The 16,468-nt window shown below is 60.0% G+C and overlaps 1 long non-coding RNA gene across 2 annotated transcripts; it reads right to left on the reverse strand.

Annotated features, from left to right (window-relative positions):
* Positions 1-598: 598 nt before the first annotated feature.
* On the reverse strand, positions 599-11,144 carry LOC138992080 (uncharacterized). 2 transcript variants are annotated; one of them, XR_011467937.1, is made up of 4 exons: positions 10,864-11,144; positions 4,451-4,708; positions 3,205-3,420; positions 599-2,704 (listed from the first exon to the last, which is right to left on the reverse strand). It is a non-coding gene; the product is annotated as an uncharacterized lncRNA (long non-coding RNA). The 2 variants fall into 2 exon arrangements; XR_011467939.1 differs by lacking the exon at positions 10,864-11,144 and adding an exon at positions 6,946-7,168.
* Between the last annotated feature and the right edge of the window lie 5,324 nt (positions 11,145-16,468).

Here is a 16,468-nt window from a genome sequence, read left to right on the forward strand (position 1 = left end):
GGTCCATGCCGTGTGAAGGCCAGCGTGGTCCTTCCTGTCCTATGAACGACCCCACCGTAGGCACGTGGTGCCTGCTGGAGGCACCTGAGCTCTTCCCGCATTCTCATCCTTACGGAGAACTTGCCGAGTTCACCTGGGCAAGTGCATTAGCTTGACTGTGGACATGTGCGCCAGTGGGGACTAAATACCATCTTAAATCTGGAGAACTGTTGGAAGCCAGTCATCTCAGGGGAGCAGTGCCTGCTGAGGCAGATGGCAGGGGGCTGGGGGGTGGCAGTCATGGAGCAGGGGCATCAGCCCAGAAGAGGAGCACGCACCACAGAGCCCACCTGGGGACAGCTGGAAGGGACAGGAGACAGGGACCAGGCCACAAGCCACCTTGGCCTGAGTGACAGGTGGGCTGTGCTGAGACTGTACCTGAGCTTTGGGCTCTGCCTTTCCACAAAGAACTCAGAGAAGGAACGCACACGTTCCCAGACCAGGGCCTGAGACGCCTGTTGAGACCCTGCTCACACCACTGCCCGCAGGACTGGTGCCGAGCGAGCGGGCAGAGGGCCCCGTTCTCTCTGCGCCATTGGAGGAAGCAGTTAGGGCCACTTGGAGAGACTTTATTTCTTGGAAAACATCACAGCACAGATCTGCTTGCTCTTGCAGTGTTTGCAAATATCATAGAATAATTGGAAATTACCCTTGCCCGGAAAAAATTTCACACAATCAGCTCTCTCGCCAAGAACTTCTGGAGAAAGAAAGAAACAGGGAAAGTCCAGGCCACGCTCATCTGAAGATCCAGGCCCGTGGCGAAGCTCCGGTTTCATTCTAGTGCAGTTTTAAAAACCCCGGCGCCTCTGAGCCATGGTCCCCTGAGACTGGAGCTGTGTCTGGCCACCTTCCTGATTTCCGAGTGTGTCCTGGGTGGGCTGGATCACCCTGCGTCCCCAGCAGGCCCCAGATCTCACGACAGCCCCCCACCCCCACCACACTCCCTGCCTGGGAGGGTCGCCCAGGGAGTTACTCTAGGGCCAGAGCAGGAGACAGCGGGACACTGCTGACCACGCAAGGGCCCTGAACACCTCTGCTTAGAAGTGAGACACTCTCTTCTGGGCCAAAGCAGGCTGATAGCCATGGCAGGGCAGACAGGAAATGCAGCCAGCAAGGAGGGGGCTGGGGTGCCTGTGACAGCCCTAATCGCTCCAAGCTGAGGCCTCTGGGACCCCCTGCTGCCCAAGAGACGTCAGCACAGCCGGGGGTTTGGACTCTGCCCCCCAGGACCAGACAGAGAGAATGGGGCAGGGGGTGCATGCGGAAGAGACAGGGTAGGTGGGGCCTGGGTTCAGAGCAGCTCAACTTGAAAAGGCCAGATTGCCACCTGGAGAACAACAGTCCACAGGGTCAGGGAGCCACAGTGGACCAGGAGGAAGGTGGGGTTTGAGGCTGATTGGTACCTGGAGGGCAGGGGTGGGGTCTCAGAGAGCCTGTGGTCACTCCCCAGAGCCTGTGGTCACTTCCCACATGAAGGACACTTCTGACCCTGAGCCTTAATGCAGCCGGGACATGGTTGACCCAGGAGGAGCCCACAGGGCCACAGCCAAGCCCAACCTGGACCCCAGCCCCCAGGGTCACCCCTGGCACGTCCTCGCTCCTTCAGGAAAGCCCTCTTATGATGACCTCGCTGGGTGTCCCACGTGGCGAGGACACAGCCAGCAGGCAGCTGTGCGTGCACCTGCCGCTCAGGGGCCCACCATGAGCCGGGAAACGTAACTGTGATGAGAAAAAGAGAAAGTATTGCCAAAATTCCAACAAGCCGATGGGAAATTAACTTATCAAAATGCCATTTAGGCACAGCTTTGCAGAAACACAGCTCAGAACTCGCTGGATGGATGCTTCCACTGCCTTTGTTCAAACTCCTCGTGGTCCTTCCCACCGGCGCAGCGCCAAGCCCAGACCCGCCGCCTCCAGGCCCCCGACGGGCCTGAAGGCTGCGGGCAGGAGACAGGGTGGCACCATGCGTCCTGGGGTCCACTGGCCACTGTCCTGGGTCTCACTCCGCTGCCCACACTGTGGAGGCATCTGGAAAGTGAGGTCACCGTGGACGGAGCGACAGGGCTGCTCTTTCTGCCTGTCCTTGACCTCTCACTGTCTCCAGCTTCAGTGCCAAAAGGAGACTGGCCCGGTGCCCCCGGCCCCCCTGGTCAAGGACAGTGGTGCCTGTGGGAGGGCTTCTAATCAACTGTGTTGGCGAGGCCAAGCCTTGAAGCTGGCACTGGCTGGAGTCCCAGAGACCCTCCTGGTTCACCGGCCTGCAAGGCTCCCATCGTAATTCCTCCAGTCCTTAGGGGAAACCCCAGGATGCAAAGATGCGAATCAGAAAGCCACACACAAGTGGGGCTGAAGAGACGGAGTGGAGCTGGCCTCTGCCGGGCAGCTGGGGGCGCAGGTGGCAGGCTGCCTTTTTGTTGTTGTTCAGTTGCTAAGTCGTGTCCACCTCTTTGCAACCCCGTGGCAGGCCATCTACACCCACACAAACTCCCATCCCCTGCCGTGATCACGCTGGAGAAAGTGGCCAGATGCTGTGGCATCCTGACACCCGTGTCCAGCACCTGTGGACACTGGTTCAAATCCAACAATCCTGTATTTGCAACGTTTTTAAAGAAAAGAGCATTTGGGGTCACTGAAGTCAAGGGAGCATCGAGGGCATCCTCAGGACCTAAGAAACCCAACGAGAATCCAGTTAGAGAGAGGAGGTGCCTGAATGCCTGGCAGCTGGTCTCTTCCTGGGCAGAAAGGGACCTTGCCCACCCCCGCCCCCCACCACCACGTCTGCAGGAGAGGGGCAGGCGAGGCGGGAGGCTGGACTGAGAAGTCCCTTCTCAAATTTTAAACAATAAGAAGAAAGTGAGGAAGAGTTAAGGTGTAGTTTTTTAAAGATCTCTGCCCTATATTTTCCACTGTTGGCTGTTCTAAAGAAGCATTATCAAAATATGTTCATAAGACACTGGCCTCGTGAAATTTTCCCCCAAAATTAAAACACCAATTAGTTTGAGAATCCTGCTGCCACCCCCGTCCCCCGAGGTTCAGAGTTCACATTGGCCCATTAAAGGCACTGCTAAGGCTGCTGCAGGGCCTGTTTTCAACCTTGCCTAACTCTGCATCCCCCAAACTAATTTGGCCAAAGAATCCACTTTTCACCTAACAGCTGATACTGACCCAGAGCTCCTGACACTGACTTTGAATGAAGTTGCATCAGAATAACAGCACAGAGGGTGAGTCAGACAGGTCCTGGCCTCCTGATGGTGGCTTCCTTCAGAACAGGACTTTGAAACCTCCCTCATATGTGGGCCACATGATGGCTGTTTCTCCGCTTCTCTAGGCTCTGGGCTGGATGGTGCCCCTTCTCCCAGCAGAGAAAAGTGAACACCAAGCCTGGAAACACAGAAGAGAGACAGTCAGAGGAGGAAAGTGAAAGTGCTAATCACTCAGTCATGTCCGACTCTATGCAACCCCGTGGACTGTAGCCCACCAGGCTCCTCTGTCCACGGAATTCTCCAGGCAAGAATACTGGAGTGGGTAGCCATTCTCTTCTCCAGAGGATTTTCTCAACCCAGGAATCGAACCCTTGTCTCCTCCAGAGGATTTTCTCAACCCAGGAATCGAACCCTTGTCTCCTGCATTGCGGGTGGATTCTTTACAATCTGAGTCATCAGATTGTAGCCCCCCAAACAGCGTGAAGTGTGGCTACAGGAAGGCAGGGCCAGCAGTGGGCAGACGGACCCAGGTGACAGGACACAGGGCCCTGCCCCATGCTGAGGGGGCCTGTGACACCCGTTCTGAGTGTCCCTGTCCTGAGTGGGTGGGCTCAGCCCTTGTGTGTGTGGTGGGCAGGGCTCGCAGAGCTGCTCAACAGCGGGCGTGGCTCTTTTACAGATGGGAGGGCTGGGGAGACCAACAAGATGGGGGTGTGAACCCAGCTCAGGACAGGCCCACAGGCAAGATGCCCCCCAACTGGCCTCTCTTCACCTCAGACACTCAGCCTCTGTGATCCTAAACATTCCTGCAGCCCAGACATGCCAGCAGCCAGATGGGCAGGTGGGCAGCCAATGCACCCCAAACCTGAGGTTGCTAACGCCCCTATCATGGGCTGAGCTGTGCCCCCAAAAGCTGATGGTGAAGCCTCCAACCCTAGGGACTCAGAACAGGGCTGTATTAGGAAATAGGGCCTTTAAAAGGTTAAAGGTTAAAATGATATCATATCACTAGGGGGGCACTCAGGCCAACAGGGATGGTGTCCTCGTAAGAAGAGGTGAGGATACAGACATGCACAGAGGGGTGGCCTGAGTTGCTTGTCTTGCATCATTAAGCCATTTGGGGTTTCTGCAGGCAAGGTGGGGGGCCCAGACCCTGGGCCGAGGTTATTTGGCCCCAGCTCTGGGTCATGTGGCCCCCACAACCTCACCTGCTCCTCCAGCGATAAAGCAAACGCCTTCTCTGAGATGCACCTGACTGGGTACAAAATAGCTCGAGAGTCACTCTCCCGGTTCTAGCGGTGCCCCCTCCCCCAGCCCCGAAACCAGCAGGAAGAGAGGAGGCGGCTGTCATCTCGTCAGGGTCCTTGCTGCAGTGTCAATGAGTATGGAGACCGCAGGTCCTCAGGAACGTGGCAGCCCATGGGCGGCGGGCACTGGGGAGGCTCCAAGGCCGTGTGGTCCAGCCCCTGCAGATGAGGGAAACTGGAGTTGAGGGGGGACATCCCCAAACACTCTTTTGGGGTGAGCTTCCCCCTCTGGAACCCTCATCTGCCCCTACAGCTTCCCCCAAAGAAGCCAAGCAGCACTTGATGGGGGCCCGCCTCCAGCCAGGACAGCTGGGGATCTGCTGGACCCCACATCCAGGACCCTCGGGAAGCGGGGCCAGGTCAGCGAGTCCCCACGCCATCACCAGGCAGCTGGCCTGCGCAGGGCAGCTCCGTGGAGAGGGGGCAGGGGAAGGTAGGTGGGGGGAGGCTGAGTCCCCACGGTTGCCACCACCGGCCTCAGAGACACCTCTCACGGCACTGGTCACACCCATGGGAGGCTGGGGCTAGGAGAGCCAGGTGCCAGCCCAGCCAGGTTTCTGGGGCTCATGGCCTTGGCTTCAGATCACCTCTCCATCTGTTGGGGCTGAGGGGGGCAGGGCCCAACCAGCACCCAGAGCTGGCAGCACGCAGAGCACCCGTGTGCTACGGCCTTTCCAGCAGCCAGGAGAGGCCAGGCCTGATGCCCACCTGGAGCCGGGGCATCTGAGCCTTGGGCACCCCCAGCCCTCTGCAGCGGCCCCTCCTCTGCTGGGGGTCCAGGGCACCAGGAGGGAGGCGCCTGAGGCTGGCAGAGGCCAGCAGACTCAGGGCTGCAGTTCCCTGAGGCAGGGGTTGGGGGCCCCTTCAAGTCCTGGGGAACCTCCCACAGCCTCCCTTGCTGAGCCAGGGGCCGTGGCCTGCAGGGGCTTTGTCTGTTTGCAGCCAAACTGCCCCCGTGGCCGCTCGCCCAGGGCTGGCTCCTGACCCCCGCGGCCCTCTTCCTCCCCACACCAGTGTGTCCTCAGGAACCAACGATTCTAGGCGGGAGGCAAGCGCGCAGGGCTGACACCCCAGCTCCTAGCTCAGAGGCGAGATCCAGGTGACAGCATCACCAAGTCCTCAGCTGCCTGCAAAGCTGAAAACCCAGACTAAAAATAAAAGGTGTTTCTCCCGGATGCGCCCAGCACCAGGCCTGTGATGATGCCCCCACCATAGAGAGATCCCGAGCTCCTCCAGGTCACACAGGGACGACAAGGAGAACTCACCCACAACCCATCCAAGTTAGAGGCTGGGAGGCTTGGCGTCCAACCGCCCAGCGGCTCCTGGTCTCCCCGCACCCCCAGGGCCCACAGCCCGGCCTCCCCAGAAACACCACTAGAGCATGCTCTCCCTGACTTGCATGCTGGCCAAGGGGTCTCGCACCCACTGCACTTGAGAATCACCCGGAAGAGGTCTCAGATCTGGATTTCTGTTTCCACCCAGCCCCAGGGAACCCATACCCCAGGCCTAAGGTGGCCTGCACGCAGCTGGGAGCCATGGCCTTGGACAGACTCCAGGGCCCCAAATCTCCTCCTTCACCATGAGTATTGGCCACCAGGCACCACACCATGAGAAGGCCACCGGACACTGCAGCCCCTGCCCCTCCCCTCCCCCAAGGGGAGCCCCCCACCCCCGCCCCCCACTGAGCCACCTAGCCCTGGGAGCACAGTGTGCGCAGAGCACTTCACTGTTTACAGACCCTTGCTCACCCCTCCCATCTCTGTCTGGTGGGCAGAGCAGACGGTGCCCCCTGAGCCCACCCACGGGAGCCCTCCACCCCCTGGCTGCTTCAACCTGCCCAGGGCTGTGGCCTCAGCAGATGGCTTAAGCTGAGTGGGGTGGCTCGGGTGCACAATGGGAACAGGTAAAATTCCAAGAAGCAGAGAGGGCTACGTGGGCACAGCCTCCTCTTGACTCTCAGCAGGACTGAGATTTAGAAGGAAATCTGTGGCTTTCTAAAGAATGTTCTACGTGAATCCTGCAGGACTTGGGTCAGGAGCCCCTGCTGTCTAAGGACATTGCCCTCCTCCCTGTGAGGGGGTCAGGGGCGGGGAGGGGAGAGGCCACAGACCTACCTCTGAGGGCAAGGTCCCCTCCCCCACATCACAGCTGGGCTTGGAGGGATGTTGGAAGCGAGGCACCTCCAAGGAGCTTGCCTGGGGAGCGGATGCCTGAGGCCAGCCCTGCAGGGGCAGCTCTGCTCCCGACCAGAGCCCGCAAAGCCCCCACAATGCACATGCGCCAGCCCCACCCAGAAGGCCCCAGGTCACAGAAGCAGCACGTGAAGTCTTGGGTCCCTGCTCTTCCTTTCTCCAGCCCAGAGCTGGCCCCGGCCGCACTCCACCCCACCCACTCACCCTGCCTGCTCTGGCTGGGGTTGGGCCCCCCGACTCAGGCTGCAGGCTGCCGTGCTCAGGGCCTTTGCACATGCAGAGGAGCTTCCCACAAGCCGGCTGGTGAGCTCAGGCCCCGGCGGCTCCAGCTGTCCTGGCTGTGGCCCCCAGCAGCTTCTTGTTTTCCTTCCTCTCCAGGGAGACAGGCTGTTCCTGCTGCTTCCAGAAAGTGTGTTTGTTATTTGTTCCTGGAAACACCATCTGATTAAACAGGCTCTGTCTGGACCTGCCAGTCAAAGGCAGCGGCTCACGTGGGCCCCTTGAGGCAGATGGCGGGGCCACTCAGTCCTCCAGGTTGGGAGCAGCTCTAAACGGGAAATGGCAGAGCTAGGGGGACCCTCCCTTAGAGCATGGCTCCCCTGGCATCAACTGCTGCAGAATCCCCCTCTGCAGGTCATCAACCCTCAAGCAAACAGACACCAGGACCCAGGAGCTCAAGAGCAAGCACACACAAACATGTGTACACACACATGTGCAAGGGGCACGTGTGAGCCTGCACGCATGTGAATGCACTGTGTACGCATATTTGGACACACACATACGAGTATACATATACACTCGTGCACACACTCAGAGGCCCCAGTCTCAGCAGCAGGGCGCAGTTGTAGGAATATCAACTTAACACCTAATAAACAATTGAGCAGAAATGTAAATCATTAATAAAGTCTCCTAAACAAAAGTCAAGTGGGAATTCTGTTTATAGCATGCAGGAATGCAGAATCACTGACTAAACACCCAGCCTCTTGTGCTTGACAGCCGCCCCCAGTCACCCCTCTTCCCCTCCCCAGATGTCCTGAGCCATCCCACCTATAGCCCGCAGCCCTGGGGACACAGGCAGAGACCTGGCCCTGTGCTTGAACAGATGGGGACCCTCAGGGAGGGCCCAGGTTTCCCCTGGGTCAGTCACTGGCTGGCCAAGACTCCCTCCAGAGTCTCAGAATCTCCAGGACTCATCTAAGGGCGGAAAAAGATCATCCCAGCCCCAGGGTTCCCTGGCGGCATCACCATGGGCAGAGTCCAGTGCTCATAACCACATGGCACCTCACACCTCTTCATAGTACATGGCCAGCAGGGGCTGCGTGGTTCACTCCACTGCACCTGGAGTTCCATCATCCCCATGGTGTTCCGTGGTGCCTGACTTGGGTTTTGTAGCCTGAATGGTAGCTTGACATGCCCACTGGGGATGGGGCATGTATGGGGATGGGATAGGTGTGGGGAGGGGGCAGGTGTGGGGAGGGGGCAGGTGTAAGGATGGGACAGGTATGGGGGGGACAGGTGTAGGGAGGGGGGCAGGTGCAGGGGATGGGGCATGGTATGGGGATGGGACAGGTGTGGGGGGGGCAGGTGTGGGGATGGGACAGGTACAGGGGAGGGGGCAGGTGTGGGGAGGGGGTAGGTGCAGGGGAGGGGGCAGGTGTGGGGAGGGGGCAGGTGTGGGGAGGGGGTAGGTGCAGGGGAGGGGGCAGGTGTAGGGAAGGGGCAGATGCAGGGGATGGGGCATGGTATGGGGATGGGACAGGGTGCTGGGATATGTGGGGGCAGGCATGGGGAGGGGGCAGGCGTGGGGCTGGGATATGTGTGGGGAGGGGGCAGGTGCAGGTGAGGGGGCAGGTGTGGGGAGAGGGTAGGTGCAGGGGAGGGGGCAGGTGTGGGGAGGGGGCAGATCTGGGGAGGGGGCAGGTGTAGGGAGGGGGCAGATGCAGGGGATGGGGCATGGTATGGGGATGGGACAGGTGTGGGGAGGGGCAGGTGTGGGGAGGGGGCATGTCTGGGGAGGGGGCAGGTCTGGGGAGGGGGCAGGTGTGGGTACTAGGACAGGCGTGGGGCTTGGGCAGGTGTGGGAGTCAGGAGAGGAGGAGGGGAGGGATGCACAGAGCCTGCCTGGGTTCTGGAGCCTCTGGGCAGGGCTGGGATCCAGGGAAACCCCTTGGTCCCAGGAGAGGCATCAGGAAGGGCAGTTGGGGGTGGGGGAGGGTGATGAGTGAGGCCAGGATGAAGTCCCAGGAGACATTGGCAAGCAAGGGGCCTAGGGCCATGAGTGAGGACACCCTGAACGGCCAGGCCCCAGGGTGGGCTTGGGGAGAGGAAGGAGGAGACGGGGGTGGGCCTGGCCAGGGGTCGAGGGGCTTGCGCCGGACAGGAGCCGGGTCTGCATGGACACACTGGCTGGGGCCTGGCTGGGCTGGGGAGCTCGGGGCTGCAAGGCAGCCAGCTCCAGGGAAGGTCAAGGTCGGCCTCCGCCTCGGGGGGCCGAGGGTTGGCTGTGGTGGGACAGGGCTGGGGCAGCCTGCTGGGCTCTGGCTGCCGAAGCCACCCCTCACTCAGGTGTCCAGGACTCTGGGGTATGAGCTATCTGTCCCCACCTCACAAATTGCCCCAAAAGCAGCAGCTTCACACAGCCGCTCGCCTGGTCTCCATGGTTTCTGGCTGCTCCGCCTGAAGGTTGGAGGCCAGAGGGTCCGTTTCCAGGACACGAGTTGGCCGAAGCCTCACGGTGCACCTGCCCACAGCTGCCTGTCTCCTCCCGTTGTGTGGGGGCTGCACGGCCTCCCAGATCCCGGTGTGGACAGGGTCACGTGACTGTCTGTCCCGAGGCCACAGCGCCGTGGGGGCCATGCCAGCAGGCTCTCGTGAGCTGGGGACCCGGGCCTCAGGCTCCCCTCAGTGGAAGAGGGGCCCGACCTCCCTGAGCCTCGGCGTCCTTGTGTGTGACCCAGGACAACGGTGGCATTTACATCAAGGGGCCAGAAGGAATCCAGGAAGACGGCACACGACGACCTTCAGTCCAGAGCTGGGGATGGGGAACACCTGATGCCTCCTGTGTTAACTCCCATGGGCCGCAGTTCCAGAGGTGAGCCACGGAGGATGCCTGGCCACATTTCACCCCTTTGAGGCCACTGTCTGTGAGGGCCCTGTAGGGGCGCCTGGAACTGGGAGCCCCAGAGTCTTGACCCGCAGCAGAAACACTCCAGGGCTCGGAGTGTGACCACCCCTGGGCTGAGGTCACACTCACATTTTTCAGGATGCACATAGTGCAAATAAAACCAAAATATTATTACAAGGCTAAGTCCTGTTTTACAGCTGCCTTTAATATATGACAGTCTTGTTCAGCTTCATACAAACAACTTTCGCTTTGCTCCGAGCAGCTGTGTGTCTCTGCTCGCGGCCCCGGAGCCGGGCCGACGCCAAGAGGCAGAGGGAGAGGAGCCACAGCAGGGACGAGGGTCCCCAGCCAAGGGCCCGCCCCCGATGCTCCCCTCAAGGGCTCCAGAGAGACCCCTGCTTCCTCCAGGGGGCTCAGCCAGCCGAGCTTGGTTCTGGGGCGCAGGTGGGGGAACAGTGCCTGGTTTCCTTCAGGACGGGGGCCCTGTGTTGGGGGCCTGCCATGTGGCCGTGGACTCCCAAGGCACCTGGACACCTGACATCTGTAGACAGCTGTCCCGGCCAGGATGGGCAGGGCGGCTGGGACTCACCCTGGTGCGGTGCCTTTGGGCACTAGCCGTGGGCTCAGGCCCCCAGTTCGGCTGGCCCTGGATGAGGTGCCGTGGTCTTTCCCGGCCCTCGTGGCTCTTCAGGCCTCCAGACGCCTGGCCATCAGAGCCCTGGCTCTCTTCCCAAACCACTGCGTGATTACTCGGCCATGGGAAACAACCAATCCCTGGGCGGCCAGTGACCCCTGCTCTGTCCTGGGGGCCCAGCTCCCTGTGCCGCAGTCGAATCTTTATCCTTGTTGGAAACGGCAGGATGAGCCAAGAACCAAAGCCCCCACCAGTGCCTGGAAAGCACAGCAAGGAAGGAGCTCCTGGCAGCATAGAGGTCCTGGGGGAGCGAGTGGGGGGTGCCCCTCCTCTGACGGCCGCCCAGGGGAGACACCCGACTCACCAGAGGCAGCTCCCCGGGGACGTTCAAGGTCTCAGGCGTACCAATTCCATGGTTTTTCTACTTGCCAAACCAGCCACTTTCCCCTTTTTTCACATATTTCTGCTGCTTCCTTGGGCTTCGGGCTGTCTTATTTTTCTTCCCTCCAGTCTGGAATTGAAAGCTTAGTTCATGTATTTTTTATTCTGTCTTGTGTATAATGAAAACACTTACAGTGATAAGTTCTCCTCCGAGTGCATTTCTGGCTGCCTTCTGGAAGCTTCCCTGGGGAGTGTCCTCTGCGCTGCTCTTTTCCAGGCCTCCGTCATGCCCCATGGCTCCCCCTGGGGCTCAAGGCTCTCTGAACATCTGTTCTTTTTGCATGCTGTCTGAGTGTGGCTCTAGGGCTTCCCAGGTGTCTCAGCGGTAAAGAAGCTGCCTGCAATGCAGGAGACACGTGTTTGATCTCTGGGTCCAGAAGAGCCCCTTGAGAAGGAAATGGTTACCCACTCTTCTTGCCTGGAGAATTCCATGGACAGAGGAGCCTGGCAGGCTACAGTCCAGGGAATCACAAAGAGTTGGACACGACTTAGCACACACACGTGAGCTGAGTGAGACTCAGGTTGATTTTGGCTCCACCGTGCGTGTTGGAGAACTCAGAGCTCACGGAATCTCTTCTACAGGCCTGGTGTACGTTTCCCATACCCCAGGTGCTGCCTCTAACAGGGACAGACAGGAGCAGCCAGACTTTCAGCATGAAAGTACCCAAGGGAGCCTCTGTTTCCTGGAAGCACGTCTGATCTGCTGTTTCTTTCTTGCAGAAAATTCTTATTTCCCAATATTCCTGGCAGCCCTGCTGGTGGTGCCCTGCCCTGGCCTCAGCGACGACCTGTGTCTTCTCCTAGGTCTCCCCGGTGGGAACCAGGAGGAGGCGTATCTGTCACACGACGCTAGGTTCTGCTGCTGTGACAAACACTCCCAAGGTCGCAGCCTCACAGTCAGGCTGGACCCTGGCTGGCACAGCAAGGCCACTGTGAACCAGCCACCCTCATACAGGACTAAGCTGGGGGACAGGCCACCATCTGCAGCGCTGGGGGTGACCACACAGCTCAGTGAGTGGCATGCAGGGTCACCCCGACTCTGGAAGCTGCTCCCACAGTGCTGTGTGTTACATGCTGTCATGTCCAGATCAAGTCTGGGGCTGTCCCAACCCCAGGGAGCAGAGGACAAAGGCCCACCTTGAGCCAGGGGAGGAGGGGGCTCAGTGCACAGCCTCGGGACGGACCACAGGGTCTCTCTACCACAGAGACAAGGACAGAAGGGGCGGGTGCCCTACCTGCACCCCAGTCATGAGGAGCTGCTTCTAGGCCACCCACAGAGGCGAGCTTTGAGGTTCCATCGTGCTGGGAGTGTTGGTGATTGACTAGTCATGTCTGTCCTGATGTGGCCAGGGCACTGGTGCCCACTGTTCACTGGACTTGGAAAATTCCTTGCGAAACAGGTTTTGTCACATGATGACAAGGGACACCAGCAGGCTCCAGAGGCCAAGCAGAAGGGGAGGGCCCTGGTTAGGGACCTTGTGGGACCCCAGAGCAGGTGGCGGTCCCAACATAGCCATCTGCTCCTTCTGAGATGTTGGGACCGGGACATCAGCCAGACAACAGGACATCCAAGGGGCGGGCCAGGGTGGCTGTGCAGGATCCACCCCAGGGGGAGTTCAGGGTGGGGGCCAGACCAGGACAAAGCCCTGCCTGGGACTCCAGGGGAGCCTGAAGCAGAAGGGGCTGAGGCCCAGCCCCTCCCTCTGTAGGGAGCAGGGCGAGGTCCAGCCTTGGGGTCAGGGTGGGACAGGGGCTAGAGGAAACGCCCCCTCCCCAGTCCACCAAGAGGAAGCTTGTGGACGCTGTGGAAAGCTTCCTGGGGACCCACAAGAAAGTCTCGTGGTTCAAAAGCAGTGCCCCACCTCTCGGCTTCGGGAAGGAGCCAGGAAAGGGTGCAGGTCACGTGTGAACAGAGCAGACAAGCTGTGACCCCAGGAATGCAAAGCCGTGTGGCGCGTGGAAAACTGATCGCGCCATCCACCCCCCAGCGGGAAAAGTAATAACAAAAACACATGACTCTGAGCAGGAGCCAAGAAGGAATTCAGTAAAACTCAGCATCTCCGGGAGAAGTGCTCGAGAGAGGAACAGGGGGCTTCCTTCCTATTCAGAGCGGAGCGAGGGCAAGAGCAAACACCTACCTTGTGCCTGCAGCGTCTGCTTCTAAACTCAAGTGTCAGCCCCTGTGGTTACAACACAGGTGCGGCTTTTAAACACGTCCTCCACCACAACAGGAGCAAGCCCACCCACCCTGACTGCAGTCCAGACCCTTACAATGTAACTGAATGTTAACATGTCGTTACAACATTAAATATGTAAGAAGCAACTCCTAAGCCTCGGATGAGGCAGGCGAAGCTGGCTGTGTCCGGTCAACACAGTCAGAGCGAGTACGTATCCTGGTGACTTCAGAACTCGGTGAAGTGACTCCAACAGGACACACATGAGACCCTAGGATGGGACCCCAGGGATGCTTGATGACACTCAGACGTGTAGCCTCAGGCAGGAAGAGCTAACGGTGGACGGGAATCCACTGGGTCAAGTCTGTAAGCTTCTCCTGGAAGAGCCTGGGACCCAGGGCAGGGGGGCCCCAAAGAGGACAGCAGGTCAGCCTGACCTGACTCTGGGAAAGGAGCCCTGGGGTCCACCCAGGGGACAGGAGGAGGGCAGCCAGGGAGGGAAGGAGGGTGGGTCTGCCCAAGGGGCTACAGGCAGGCTCCACAAAGGAGGTGGCCTGGCAGGGGCTCAGGAGACCAGCCCAGCAGGCAGACTCTCCTGTGGCCAGGCAGGAAACCCAGGGGCACTGTCACAGTGACCAGGCCCCAGAGGGCCTGTGCGTGAGCAGAGCCCTGGGCCACAGGTCGAGTGGACGGGGCCTTTGGGAAGACAGCTGGGCCACCAGAGTGGGGCTGGGGCAAGGACAGGGCCATGCCCAGCTCCTCCCCAGGATATGGCCTAGCCATAGCTGAGGTCTCTGCAGGCCCAGAGCAGTGTCCCAGACCTGCCTGGTGTCCAAATCTCAACTCACCTCCCACACAGAGGTGCAAGAGCCTTGCTCTCCATAGCAGAGACTGTCCCTGCCTGCCCAGCTCCCCTGGAGTCTAGGGAGGGCACATAACCCAGTCCTGGCCAGTGAGCTGAGAAGGGACATCCCTGGGTGGGACTCTGAGGAGACCTTAAAATGGGAGTAGAGCAGGTTTCCCCATTCCTCTTGCTGTTTGCCCTCTGCCTCTCCCCCTTTCCTGCCTGGAGTGTGACGTGATGGCTGGGGCACTGGCAGCTTCATTAGCACCAGGATGAGTAGAGGACAGTGGCACCTGGGCTGCTGATGACACCCTGAAGACTTGGACTGCCTGCTTCCAGACCCTCATCATACGAGGGGCAACCCTTCCCATTTTAAACATCATCAGCCACAGTTCTTTGTTACTAGCAGTCTGTAGTAGGGACTAGCAGATGACCAAGGCACCCCTCATCCTGGGCCTCAGCAGGACAGTGTCCCCAGCCTGCTCTGCGGTAATCCCAGGTCTAGGACAAACCCACCCTTGCATACTGGCCACCCAGCCCAATGCCTCCAGAACCCCATCTGTGCACAGTCAGGAAGGCCCCATCCATGCAGACGCACAGCCAGGAGGGGCCTGCCCGGGGCCTCTGCCGCTGTCTGCTCTGGGGTGTGAGTTCGCAAGCACAGAGCTGGTACCCTCCTCACTCACACTTGCTGCTGCCCCGCTGCCTCTTCCTCCAGCCCCAGACTAGGCTGACAGGACAGCTGGGCCTGCCCCACCAGACAGAGGTCCCTGTAGGGAGGGGTCTCTTCACCTGGTGGGGTGGCTCGGCTGGCCACAGATTAGGCCTGCAAGGGTTGGCCAAATGAGACGGAGCTGGAGGTGCACCCTGCTGATGATGCGACGAGCATGAGGGTGCATCAGCTCTGGGAGGGGGGTGTACTGGGTCATCCAGGCCAGGTCCTCAGGCCCGGGCAGCTGTAGGAGGCCGGCCTGCTCGTTCCCTGTAGGAGCTCTGCAGCTGGAGGGCTGACTTGGGCCTGGCACTCTAATTAAACATCATTATGTAATTACTCTGCTCCCAGCCCAGGAGACGCTGAGGTGGGAGTAATTACCGCTGAGCTAGAAACCAGACCCAAGGCAGAAGGGCGCTGGGGGGCAAAGGGGCTGCTCCCCCGGGGTACACCGAGCCTCGTGTTGTGGCACACCTGGTGTTGGCCTAAACTGAGGGCGAGGTCAAGGGGTAAGTGGGGTCATGGGTGGCCAGCACCAGCTGGAAAGAGGCCCCTGTCTCCAGGCTCAGATTCCCTCTGGAGGGAAGGGACCAGAGGAACAGGAGGGACAAGGCTCAGGCCCAGCAGGAGGCCCACGGTCTGGAAGCCTCTGTGGCACCAGAGGAAACACTTGGATTCAGAGATACAAATAATCACAGACTTTCTCCCCAGAATCTAAAAATAAAGATTTCTTAACCTTAAGGAAGACTTTAGAAACATGATCCAACATCAGGAGTACGCCTGTAGTGACACTTTAACCTGTCACTTGAGCCTCTTTAGAGAGATAAGACAGGACAGGGCGGCAGCCGCTGTGAAAGCCCTCCAACCCCTCACCACCCCCCACCACCCCTGCCCCCGGAGCTCCTGACCCTGGGAACCCTGAAAGCCTCTCAGCACCATGACCTCAGCCAGGCTGAGTCACCCGCGTTATCACTGAGCAAGGAGCGTTCAAGCAGCGGCACATCTGGAGTCGTGCAAACCTGGCTGAAGGCGGCTCGGGACCTCAGTCATCCCGGGAGCCTTGTCTGTGCACCGTCCCCTCCCTGACGGGCCCCACCTGGTGGATGCCCACCCAGGACACCGAATCTGAGACGCCCAATGCCGGGCACAAACAGGGCCGGCTTGCTGTAGGCTGGGTGACACCAGAACCGATGCGGGACACAGAAGCTTCCCTGGTGGCTCAGCTGGTAAAGAATGCCTGCAATGCGGGAGACCTGGGCTCGATCCCTGGTTGGGGAAGATCCCCTAAAGGAGGGCATGGCTACCCACTCCAGTACTCTTGCCTGGAGAATCCCATGACAGAGGAGACTGGTGGGCTACAGTCAGTGGGGTCACAAAGAGACTGAGCAACTAAGCACCCACATCAGAGGGTGTGGCCCCCGCACGAGCCAGCCCTCCACCCCCCTGGTCCCCAGGCCGACCCCTCCCTCCCCTGTCCTGAGCCCTGCCCCACAGAGCAGCAGAGGGATTCACTGGGGGCCCCAGGCGACGCTGACCAGGGCCTTACCCAGGACACTAGCACCCCCCCAGGGCTCTGCTGTCCCCACTCTCAAGTCCCCTCTCCTTGATGCTCACATCCTGCCCCCTGCGCCTCCAGGCCAGCAGCAGGTGCCCACTGCTTGTCATGTTGACCGAGGTCCGTCTTCCTAGGGGACCCACCACCCCCGCCGCCACGGACTCTGCCCTGGCGTCCCATCTGTCTTGCTTGGAGCCCTCGCTCCCTCGGCCTAGCAGCCGCTGCTCCTTCTGCTGGGTGACA

This window comes from Bos mutus, chromosome 1 (assembly GCF_027580195.1).
Source record: "Bos mutus isolate GX-2022 chromosome 1, NWIPB_WYAK_1.1, whole genome shotgun sequence".
NCBI lineage: Eukaryota > Metazoa > Chordata > Mammalia > Artiodactyla > Bovidae > Bos > Bos mutus.